The 12,412-nt window shown below is 43.9% G+C and overlaps 1 long non-coding RNA gene across 42 annotated transcripts in view; it reads right to left on the bottom strand.

Annotated features, from left to right (window-relative positions):
* Positions 1-12,412, bottom strand: part of LOC307181137 — a 3,028,377-nt gene that overhangs the window by 1,017,656 nt on the left and 1,998,309 nt on the right. The window contains exon 13 of one of the 42 annotated variants that reach the window (XR_013825965.1): positions 5,601-5,621. The exons of the other annotated variants lie outside the window; for them this stretch is intronic. This is a non-coding gene — a long non-coding RNA (uncharacterized lncRNA). Of the gene's footprint in view, positions 1-5,600; positions 5,622-12,412 lie in introns of those variants that run through there. 42 annotated transcript variants of the gene reach the window in all.

Below are 12,412 nucleotides of genomic sequence, written 5' to 3'. Positions count from 1 at the left end.
GAGACTAGCTGGAGGTGTCTGGACGGGCAAATTAAACTCTCATTTCCCACCAGGAAAAGGAAATAACCAAAGGCTCAGCGTGCCATGCCGGAACCAGATTAGGGCCTGAAGCCATCCTGTGGTGTTGCGGCCAGGTCACAAGAAAGCAAGTTGAAGAAAGGAGCTCAGGGGCACTGTAATGCACAAACCTGCAGAGTTATAAATGACAGCTATCGTCCAAAAATAGACTGAAGTAAGGCTGCCAAGAGGACTTGAAAGCGGGGCAGAATTGCAGGAAACCGATTTCAGGAGGTAGACTGGAATTGCATTGAAAGCATAGGAAAAGAGGCAGAACGTCCACAATGATGCACTTGGCCAAAAAGGGCGTATGCGTTTTTTCCTGAATATATTCAGGAAAAAACGCATACGCCCTTTTTGGCCAACCAAGCAAGCTTGCAAAGGAAATCTGCACTACAATGAAGTCTCACTTCCCCCTGGTCAAAAGGGCCATCTGAAAAAAGTGTAAAATCCAGAAAGGCAGGACAGGCCATGGAGAACTGGGAGCCTTGTTATGCTGATAGGCGGGATGTAAATTGCCAACAACCACTTGGGAGAAGTGTATGGTGTTTCCTGAAACATCTAAAAAACAAAGCAACAGAACCTAGGGCACTTCCACTTATGGTCCTATAGCTTAGGGAAATTAAAATCAAAAAGACACAGCCACCCCAAAGTTTGGAACGGCTCCGTTTACAAGAACCTCGTTTACAGTACAAGTTCAACATCGCAGAAAGTGAAAAATGGATAAAGAAGTTGTGGTATTTACTTACAAAGCAATATCACTCAGCAATGAAATCTGTGTCATCAGGCCCGTAGCAGCACAATGAGTGGATTCAGGTATGATGATTCTAACTGAAGTAAGTCACACAGAAAAAGAAACATCATAAGATATCAGTAATACACGGAATGTAAACTTGGCTACACAGGAACTGAATTACAGAACAGAACAGGGTCTCAAATTTAGAAAACCAACTTATGCTTGCTTAAGGGGAAAGGTGAGTTGGGGTGCTGCATAAAACCAGAGATTGAAATGAGCACAGATAAAGTTCCTTAAGTCAAATATGGAATAGACAAGAGCTACTCCTTGCTCAACGAAATGGACTCAACACCGCATATTAAACGCCTAAGAATGTACCTGACTAGTAAGTATCTTAAAACCTATGGATTGCTATGTCTCCGAAAGAGAATCAAGCATGTGTACAGGGGCATAAACACAGCAGTGATAGGATTGGAGAGGTTCGGTGAGCAAATGAAGACCCTTTGAAGTCATATTGCATGGTACCCATTACACGGGTCTCAACTCTCCAGGTTTAAGGTATTCTTCCTTCAGCTAAAACATGCATGTGGAACCCAAGTATGATCAACCATGTGAACGGGAGACGTGTTCAAATATGTCTCAGTTTTCCTCCCCTGGTACTCGGGTGCAACATTCCAGACGCTTTACTAACACTCTCCCCACTTGGAGAGTCAGCGCCTTTAACCTCCTGTTTGGCCCAGTTTGCAATTTCTGCGGAAGATGAACAGGAATAGCGAGAACCAATGAGAGACTAGCTGGAGGTGTCTGGACGGGCAAATTTAACTCTCATTTCCCACCAGGAAAAGGAAATAACCAAAGGCTCAGCGTGCCGTGCCGGAACCAGATTAGGGCCTGAAGCCATCCTGCGGTGTTGCGGCCAGGTCACAAGAAAGCAAGTTGAAGAAAGGAGCTCAGGGGCACTGTAATGCACAAACCTGCAGAGTTATAAATGACAGCTATCGTCCAAAAATAGACTGAAGTAAGGCTGCCAAGAGGACTTGAAAGCGGGGCAGAATTGCAGGAAACCGATTTCAGGAGGTAGACTGGAATTGCATTGAAAGCATAGGAAAAGAGGCAGAACATCCACAATGATGCACTTGGCCAAAAAGGGCGTATGCGTTTTTTCCTGAATATATTCAGGAAAAAACGCATACGCACGTTTTGGCCAACCAAGCAAGCTTGCAAAGGAAATCTGCACTACAATGAAGTCTCACTTCCCCCCGGTCAAAAGGGCCATCTGAAAAAAGTGTAAAATCCAGAAAGGCAGGACAGGCCATGGAGAACTGGGAGCCTTGTTATGCTGATGGGCGGGATGTAAATTGCCAACAACCACTCGGGAGAAGTGTATGGTGTTTCCTGAAACATCTAAAAAACAAAGCAACAGAACCTAGGGCACTTCCACTTATGGTCCTATAGCTTAGGGAAATTAAAATCAAAAAGACACAGCCACCCCAAAGTTTGGAACGGCTCCGTTTACAAGAACCTCGTTTACAGTACAAGTTCAACATCGCAGAAAGTGAAAAATGGATAAAGAAGTTGTGGTATTTACTTACAAAGCAATATCACTCAGCAATGAAATCTGTGTCATCAGGCCCTTAGCAGCACAATGAGTGGATTCAGGTATGATGATTCTAACTGAAGTAAGTCACACAGAAAAAGAAACATCATAAGATATCAGTAATACACGGAATGTAAACTTGGCTACACAGGAACTGAATTACAGAACAGAACAGGGTCTCAAATTTAGAAAACCAACTTATGCTTGCTTAAGGGTAAAGGTGAGTTGGGGTGCTGCATAAAACCAGAGATTGAAATGAGCACAGATAAAGTTCCTTAAGTCAAATATGGAATAGACAAGAGCTACTCCTTGCTCAACGAAATGGACTCAACACCGCATATTAAACGCCTAAGAATGTACCTGACTAGTAAGTATCTTAAAACCTATGGTTTGCTATGTCTCCGAAAGAGAATCAAGCATGTGTACAGGGGCATAAACGCAGCAGTGATAGGATTGGAGAGGTTCGGTGAGCAAATGAAGACCCTTTGAAGTCATATTGCATGGTACCCATTAAACGGGTCTCAACTCTCCAGGTTTAAGGTATTCTTCCTTCAGCTAAAACATGCATGTGGAACCTAGAGTATGATCAACCATTTGATCGGGAGACGTGTTCAAATATGTCTCAGTTTTCGTACCCTGGTACTCGGGTGCAACATTCCAGACGCTTTACTAACACTCTCCCGACTTGGAGAGTCAGTCCCTTTAACCTCCTGTTTGGCCCAGTTTGCAATTTCTGCGGAAGATGAACAGGAATAGCGAGAACCAATGAGAGACTAGCTGGAGGTGTCTGGACGGGCAAATTTAACTCTCATTTCCCACCAGGAAGAGGAAATAACCAAAGGCTCATCGTGCCGTGCCGGAACCAGATTAGGGCCTGAAGCCATCCTGCGGTGTTGCGGCCAGGTCACAAGAAAGCGAGTTGAAGAAAGGAGCTCAGGGGCACTGTAATTCACAAACCTGCAGAGTTATAAATGACAGCTATCGTCCAAAAATAGACTGAAGTAAGGCTGCCAAGAGGACTTGAAAGCGGGGCAGAATTGCAGGAAACCGATTTCAGGAGGTAGACTGGAATTGCATTGAAAGCATAGGAAAAGAGGCAGAACGTCCACAATGATGCACTTGGCCAAAAAGGGCGTATGCGTTTTTTCCTGAATATATTCAGGAAAAAACGCATACGACCTTTTTGGCCAACCAAGCAAGCTTGCAAAGGAAATCTGCACTACAATGAAGTCTCACTTCCCCCCGGTCAAAAGGGCCATCTGAAAAAAGTGTAAAATCCAGAAAGGCAGGACAGGCCATGGAGAACTGGGAGCCTTGTTATGCTGATGGGCGGGATGTAAATTGCCAACAGACACTCGGGAGAAGTGTATGGTGTTTCCTGAAACATCTAAAAAACAAAGCAACAGAGCCTAGGGCACTGCCACTTATGGTCCTATAGCTTAGGGAAATTAAAATCAAAAAGACACAGCCACCCCAAAGTTTGGGACGCCTCTGTTTACAAGAACCTCGTTTACAGTACAAGTTCAACATCGCAGAAAGTGAAAAATGGATAAAGAAGTTGTGGTATTTACTTACAAAGCAATATCACTCAGCAATGAATTCTATGTCATCAGGCCCTTAGCATCACAATGAGTGGATTCAGGTATGATGATTCTAACTGAAATAAGTCACACAGAAAAAGAAACATCATAAGATATCAGTAATACACGGAATGTAAACTTGGCTACACAGGAACTGAATTACAGAACAGAACAGGGTCTCAAATTTAGAAAACCAACTTATGCTTGCTTAAGGGGAAAGGTGAGTTGGGGTGCTGCATAAAACCAGAGATTGAAATGAGCACAGATAAAGTTCCTTAAGCCAAATATGGAATAGACAAGAGCTACTCCTTGCTCAACGAAATGTACTCAAAACCCCATATTAAACCCCTAAGAATGTACCTGACTAGTAAGTATCTTAAAACCTATGGATTGCTATGTCTCCAAAAGAGAATCAAGCGTGTGTACAGGGGAATAAACACAGCAGTGATAGGATTGGAGAGGTTCGGTGAGCAAATGAAGACCCTTTGAAGTTATATTGCATGGTACCCATTGCACGGGTCTCAACTCTCCAGTTTTAAGGTATTCTTCCTTCAGCTAAAACATGCATGTGGAACCCAGAGTATGATCAACCATGTGAACGGGAGACGTGTTCAAATATGTCTCAGTTTTCCTCCCCTGGTACTCGGGTGCAACATTCCAGACGCTTTACTAACACTCTCCCGACTTGGAGAGTCAGTCCCTTTAACCTCCTGTTTGGCCCAGTTTGCAATTTCTGCGGAAGATGAACAGGAATAGCGAGAACCAATGAGAGGCTAGCTGGAGGTGTCTGGACGGGCAAATTTAACTCTCATTTCCCACCAGGAAGAGGAAATAACCAAAGGCTCAGCATGCCGGGCCGGAACCAGATTAGGGCCTGAAGCCATCCTGCGGTGTTGCAGCCAGGTCACAAGAAAGCGAGTTGAAGAAAGGAGCTCAGGGGCACTGTAATTCACAAACCTGCAGAGTTATAAATGACAGCTATCGTCCAAAAATAGACTGAAGTAAGGCTGCCAAGAGGACTTGAAAGCGGGGCAGAATTGCAGGAAACCGATTTCAGGAGGTAGACTGGAATTGCATTGAAAGCATAGGAAAAGAGGCAGAACGTCCACAATGATGCACTTGGCCAAAAAGGGCGTATGCGTTTTTTCCTGAATATATTCAGGAAAAAACGCATACGCCCTTTTTGGCCAACCAAGCAAGCTTGCAAAGGAAATCTGCACTACAATGAAGTCTCACTTCCCCCCGGTCAAAAGGGCCATCTGAAAAAAGTGTAAAATCCAGAAAGGCAACAGGCCATTGAGAACTGGGAGCCTTGTTATGCTGATGGGCGGGATGTAAATTGCCAACAGACACTTGGGAGAAGTGTATGGTGTTTCCTGAAACATCTAAAAAACAAAGCAACAGAGCCTAGGGCACTTCCACTTATGGTCCTATAGCTTAGGGAAATTAAAATCAAAAAGACACAGCCACCCCAAAGTTTGGGACGCCTCTGTTTACAAGAACCTCGTTTACAGTACAAGTTCAACATCGCAGAAAGTGAAAAATGGATAAAGAAGTTGTGGTATATACTTACAAAGCAATATCACTCAGCAATGAAATCTGTGTCATCAGGCCCGTAGCAGCACAATGAGTGGATTCAGGTATGATGATTCTAACTGAAGTAAGTCACACAGAAAAAGAAACATCATAAGATATCAGTAATACACGGAATGTAAACTTGGCTACACAGGAACTGAATTACAGAACAGAACAGGGTCTCAAATTTAGAAAACCAACTTATGCTTGCTTAAGGGTAAAGGTGAGTTGGGGTGCTGCATAAAACCAGAGATTGAAATGAGCACAGATAAAGTTCCTTAAGTCAAATATGGAATAGACAAGAGCTACTCCTTGCTCAACGAAATGGACTCAACACCCCATATTAAACGCCTAAGAATGTACCTGACTAGTAAGTATCTTCAAACCTATGGATTGCTATGTCTCCGAAAGAGAATCAAGCATGTGTACAGGGGCATAAACGCAGCAGTGATAGGATTGGAGAGGTTCGGTGAGCAAATGAAGACCCTTTGAAGTCATATTGCATGGTACCCATTACACGGGTCTCAACTCTCCAGGTTTAAGGTATACTTCCTTCAGCTAAAACATGCATGTGGAACCCAAGTATGATCAACCATGTGAACGGGAGACGTGTTCAAATATGTCTCAGTTTTCCTCCCCTGGTACTCGGGTGCAACATTCCAGACGCTTTACTAACACTCTCCCCACTTGGAGAGTCAGCGTCTTTAACCTCCTGTTTGGCCCAGTTTGCAATTTCTGCGGAAGATGAACAGGAATACCGAGAACCAATGAGAGACTAGCTGGATGTGTCTGGACGGGCAAATTTAACTCTCATTTCCCACCAGGAAGAGGAAATAACCAAAGGCTCAGCGTGCCGTGCCGGAACCAGATTAGGGCCTGAAGCCATCCTGCGGGGTTGCGGCCAGGTCACAAGAAAGCAAGTTGAAGAAAGGAGCTCAGGGGCACTGTAATTCACAAACCTGCAGAGTTATAAATGACAGCTATCGTCCAAAAATAGACTGAAGTAAGGCTGCCAAGAGGACTTGAAAGCGGGGCAGAATTGCAGGAAACCGATTTCAGGAGGTAGACTGGAATTGCACTGAAAGCATAGGAAAAGAGGCAGAACGTCCACAATGATGCACTTGGCCAAAAAGGGCGTATGCGTTTTTTCCTGAATATATTCAGGAAAAAACGCATACGCCCTTTTTGGCCAACCAAGCAAGCTTGCAAAGGAAATCTGCACTACAATGAAGTCTCACTTCCCCCCGGTCAAAAGGGCCATCTGAAAAAAGTGTAAAATCCAGAAAGGCAGGACAGGCCATGGAGAACTGGGCGCCTTGTTATGCTGATGGGCGGGATGTAAATTGCCAACAACCACTCGGGAGAAGTATATGGTGTTTCCTGAAACATCTAAAAAACAAAGCAACAGAACCTAGGGCACTTCCACTTATGGTCCTATAGCTTAGGGAAATTAAAATCAAAAAGACACAGCCACCCCAAAGTTTGGAACGGCTCTGTTTACAAGAACCTCGTTTACAGTCCAAGTTCAACATTGCGGAAAGTGAAAAATGGATAAAGAAGTTGTGGTATTTACTTACAAAGCAATATCACTCAGCAATGAAATCTATGTCATCAGGCCCTTAGCAGCACAATGAGTGGATTCAGGTATGATGATTCTAACTGAAATAAGTCACACAGAAAAAGAAACATCATAAGATATCACTAATACACGGAATGTAAACTTGGCTACACAGGAACTGAATTCCAAAACAGAACAGGGTCTCAAATTTAGAAAACCAACTTATGCTTGCTTAAGTGTAAAGGTGAGTTGGGGTGCTGCATAAAACCAGAGATTGAAATGAGCACAGATAAAGTTCCTTAAGTCAAATATGGAATAGACAAGAGCTACTCCTTGCTCAACGAAATGGACTCAACACCGCATATTAAACGCCTAAGAATGTACCTGACTAGTAAGTATCTTAAAACCTATGGATTGCTATGTCTCCGAAAGAGAATCAAGCATGTGTACAGGGGCATAAACGCAGCAGTGATAGGATTGGAGAGGTTCGGTGAGCAAATGAAGACCCTTTGAAGTCATATTGCATGGTACCCATTCCACGGGTTTCAACTACCCAGGTTTAAGGTATTCTTCCTTCAGCTAAAACATGCATGTGGAACCTAGAGTATGATCAACCATGTGATCGGGAGACGTGTTCAAATATGTCTCAGTTTTCCTCCCCTGGTACTCGGGTGCAACATTCCAGACGCTTTACTAACACTCTCCCCACTTGGAGAGTCAGCGCCTTTAACCTCCTGTTTGGCCCAGTTTGCAATTTCTGCGGAAGATGAACAGGAATAGCGAGAACCAATGAGAGACTAGCTGGAGGTGTCTGGACGGGCAAATTTAACTCTCATTTCCCACCAGGAAGAGGAAATAACCAAAGGCTCAGCGTGCCGGGCCGGAACCAGATTAGGGCCTGAAGCCATCCTGCGGTGTTGCGGCCAGGTCACAAGAAAGCGAGTTGAAGAAAGGAGCTCAGGGGCACTGTAATTCACAAACCTGCAGAGTTATAAATGACAGCTATCGTCCAAAAATAGACTGAAGTAAGGCTGCCAAGAGGACTTGAAAGCGGGGCAGAATTGCAGGAAACCGATTTCAGGAGGTAGACTGGAATTGCATTGAAAGCATAGGAAAAGAGGCAGAACGTCCACAATGATGCACTTGGCCAAAAAGGGCGTATGCGTTTTTTCCTGAATATATTCAGGAAAAAACGCATACGCCCTTTTTGGCCAACCAAGCAAGCTTGCAAAGGAAATCTGCACTACAATGAAGTCTCACTTCCCCCCGGTCAAAAGAGCCATCTGAAAAAACTGTAAAATCCAGAAAGGCAGGACAGGCCATGGAGAACTGGGAGCCTTGTTATGCTGATGGGCGGGATGTAAATTGCCAACAGACACTCGGGAGAAGTGTATGCTGTTTCCTGAAACATCTAAAAAACAAAGCAACAGAGCCTAGGGCACTGCCACTTATGGTCCTATAGCATAGGGAAATTAAAATCAAAAAGACACAGCCACCCCAAAGTTTGGGACGCCTCTGTTTACAAGAACCTCCTTTACAGTACAAGTTCAACATCGCAGAAAGTAAAAAATGGATAAAGAAGTTGTGGTATTTACTTACAAAGCAATATCACTCAGCAATGAAATCTGTGTCATCAGGCCCTTAGCAGCACAATGAGTGGATTCAGGTATGATGATTCTAACTGAAGTAAGTCACACAGAAAAAGAAACATCATAAGATATCAGTAGTACACGGAATGTAAACTTGGCTACACAGGAACTGAATTACAGAACAGAACAGGGACTCAAATTTAGAAAACCAACTTATGCTTGCTTAAGGGGAAAGGTGAGTTGGGGTGCTGCATAAAACCAGAGATTGAAATGAGCACAGATAAAGTTCCTTAAGTCAAATATGGAATAGACAAGAACTACTCCTTGCTCAACGAAATGGACTCAACACCGCATATTAAACCCCTAAGAATGTACCTGACTAGTAAGTATCTTAAAACCTATGGATTGCTATGTCTCCAAAAGAGAATCAAGCGTGTGTACAGGGGAATAAACGCAGCAGTGATAGGATTGGAGAGGTTCGGTGAGCAAATGAAGACCCTTTGAAGTCATATTGCATGGTACCCATTACACGGGTCTCAACTCTCCAGGTTTAAGGTATTCTTCCTTCAGCTAAAACATGCATGTGGAACCCAGAGTATGATCAACCATGTGATCGGGAGACGTGTTCAAATATGTCTCAGTTTTCCTCCCCTGGTACTCGGGTGCAACATTCCAGACGCTTTACTAACACTCTCCCGACTTGGAGAGTCAGTCCCTTTAACCTCCTGTTTGGCCCAGTTTGCAATTTCTGCGGAAGATGAACAGGAATAGCGAGAACCAATGAGAGGCTAGCTGGAGGTGTCTGGACGGGCAAATTTAACTCTCATTTCCCACCAGGAAGAGGAATTAACCAAAGGCTCAGCATGCCGGGCCGGAACCAGATTAGGGCCTGAAGCCATCCTGCGGTGTTGCGGCCAGGTCACAAGAAAGCGAGTTGAAGAAAGGAGCTCAGGGGCACTGTAATTCACAAACCTGCAGAGTTATAAATGACAGCTATTGTCCAAAAATAGACTGAAGTAAGGCTGCCAAGAGGACTTGAAAGCGGGGCAGAATTGCAGGAAACCGATTTCAGGAGGTAGACTGGAATTGCATTGAAAGCATAGGAAAAGAGGCAGAACGTCCACAATGATGCACTTGGCCAAAAAGGGCGTATGCGTTTTTTCCTGAATATATTCAGGAAAAAACGCATACGCCCTTTTTGGCCAACCAAGCAAGCTTGCAAAGGAAATCTGCACTACAATGAAGTCTCACTTCCCCCCGGTCAAAAGGGCCATCTGAAAAAAGTGTAAAATCCAGAAAGGCAACAGGCCATTGAGAACTGGGAGGCTTGTTATGCTGATGGGCGGGATGTAAATTGCCAACAGACACTTGGGAGAAGTGTATGGTGTTTCCTGAAACATCTAAAAAACAAAGCAACAGAGCCTAGGGCACTTCCACTTATGGTCCTATAGCTTAGGGAAATTAAAATCAAAAAGACACAGCCACCCCAAAGTTTGGAACGGCTCTGTTTACAAGAACCTCGTTTACAGTACAAGTTCAACATTGCGGAAAGTGAAAAATGGATAAAGAAGTTGTGGTATTTACTTACAAAGCAATATCACTCAGCAATGAAATCTATGTCATCAGGCCCTTAGCAGCACAATGAGTGGATTCAGGTATGATGATTCTAACTGAAATAAGTCACACAGAAAAAGAAACATCATAAGATATCACTAATACACGGAATGTAAACTTGGCTACACAGGAACTGAATTCCAAAACAGAACAGGGTCTCAAATTTAGAAAACCAACTTATGCTTGCTTAAGTGTAAAGGTGAGTTGGGGTGCTGCATAAAACCAGAGATTGAAATGAGCACAGATAAAGTTCCTTAAGTCAAATATGGAATAGACAAGAGCTACTCCTTGCTCAACGAAATGGACTCAACACCGCATATTAAACGCCTAAGAATGTACCTGACTAGTAAGTATCTTAAAACCTATGGATTGCTATGTCTCCGAAAGAGAATCAAGCATGTGTACAGGGGCATAAACGCAGCAGTGATAGGATTGGAGAGGTTCGGTGAGCAAATGAAGACCCTTTGAAGTCATATTGCATGGTACCCATTCCACGGGTTTCAACTACCCAGGTTTAAGGTATTCTTCCTTCAGCTAAAACATGCATGTGGAACCTAGAGTATGATCAACCATGTGATCGGGAGACGTGTTCAAATATGTCTCAGTTTTCCTCCCCTGGTACTCGGGTGCAACATTCCAGACGCTTTACTAACACTCTCCCCACTTGGAGAGTCAGCGCCTTTAACCTCCTGTTTGGCCCAGTTTGCAATTTCTGCGGAAGATGAACAGGAATAGCGAGAACCAATGAGAGACTAGCTGGAGGTGTCTGGACGGGCAAATTTAACTCTCATTTCCCACCAGGAAGAGGAAATAACCAAAGGCTCAGCGTGCCGGGCCGGAACCAGATTAGGGCCTGAAGCCATCCTGCGGTGTTGCGGCCAGGTCACAAGAAAGCGAGTTGAAGAAAGGAGCTCAGGGGCACTGTAATTCACAAACCTGCAGAGTTATAAATGACAGCTATCGTCCAAAAATAGACTGAAGTAAGGCTGCCAAGAGGACTTGAAAGCGGGGCAGAATTGCAGGAAACCGATTTCAGGAGGTAGACTGGAATTGCATTGAAAGCATAGGAAAAGAGGCAGAACGTCCACAATGATGCACTTGGCCAAAAAGGGCGTATGCGTTTTTTCCTGAATATATTCAGGAAAAAACGCATACGCCCTTTTTGGCCAACCAAGCAAGCTTGCAAAGGAAATCTGCACTACAATGAAGTCTCACTTCCCCCCGGTCAAAAGAGCCATCTGAAAAAACTGTAAAATCCAGAAAGGCAGGACAGGCCATGGAGAACTGGGAGCCTTGTTATGCTGATGGGCGGGATGTAAATTGCCAACAGACACTCGGGAGAAGTGTATGCTGTTTCCTGAAACATCTAAAAAACAAAGCAACAGAGCCTAGGGCACTGCCACTTATGGTCCTATAGCATAGGGAAATTAAAATCAAAAAGACACAGCCACCCCAAAGTTTGGGACGCCTCTGTTTACAAGAACCTCCTTTACAGTACAAGTTCAACATCGCAGAAAGTAAAAAATGGATAAAGAAGTTGTGGTATTTACTTACAAAGCAATATCACTCAGCAATGAAATCTGTGTCATCAGGCCCTTAGCAGCACAATGAGTGGATTCAGGTATGATGATTCTAACTGAAGTAAGTCACACAGAAAAAGAAACATCATAAGATATCAGTAGTACACGGAATGTAAACTTGCCTACACAGGAACTGAATTACAGAACAGAACAGGGACTCAAATTTAGAAAACCAACTTATGCTTGCTTAAGGGGAAAGGTGAGTTGGGGTGCTGCATAAAACCAGAGATTGAAATGAGCACAGATAAAGTTCCTTAAGTCAAATATGGAATAGACAAGAACTACTCCTTGCTCAACGAAATGGACTCAACACCGCATATTAAACCCCTAAGAATGTACCTGACTAGTAAGTATCTTAAAACCTATGGATTGCTATGTCTCCAAAAGAGAATCAAGCGTGTGTACAGGGGAATAAACGCAGCAGTGATAGGATTGGAGAGGTTCGGTGAGCAAATGAAGACCCTTTGAAGTCATATTGCATGGTACCCATTACACGGGTCTCAACTCTCCAGGTTTAAGGTATTCT

The sequence above is a fragment of the Stenella coeruleoalba genome, assembly GCF_951394435.1.
Source record: "Stenella coeruleoalba genome assembly, contig: scaffold_39, whole genome shotgun sequence".
NCBI lineage: Eukaryota > Metazoa > Chordata > Mammalia > Artiodactyla > Delphinidae > Stenella > Stenella coeruleoalba.
This window is presented reverse-complemented; position numbering and strand designations above follow the sequence as displayed.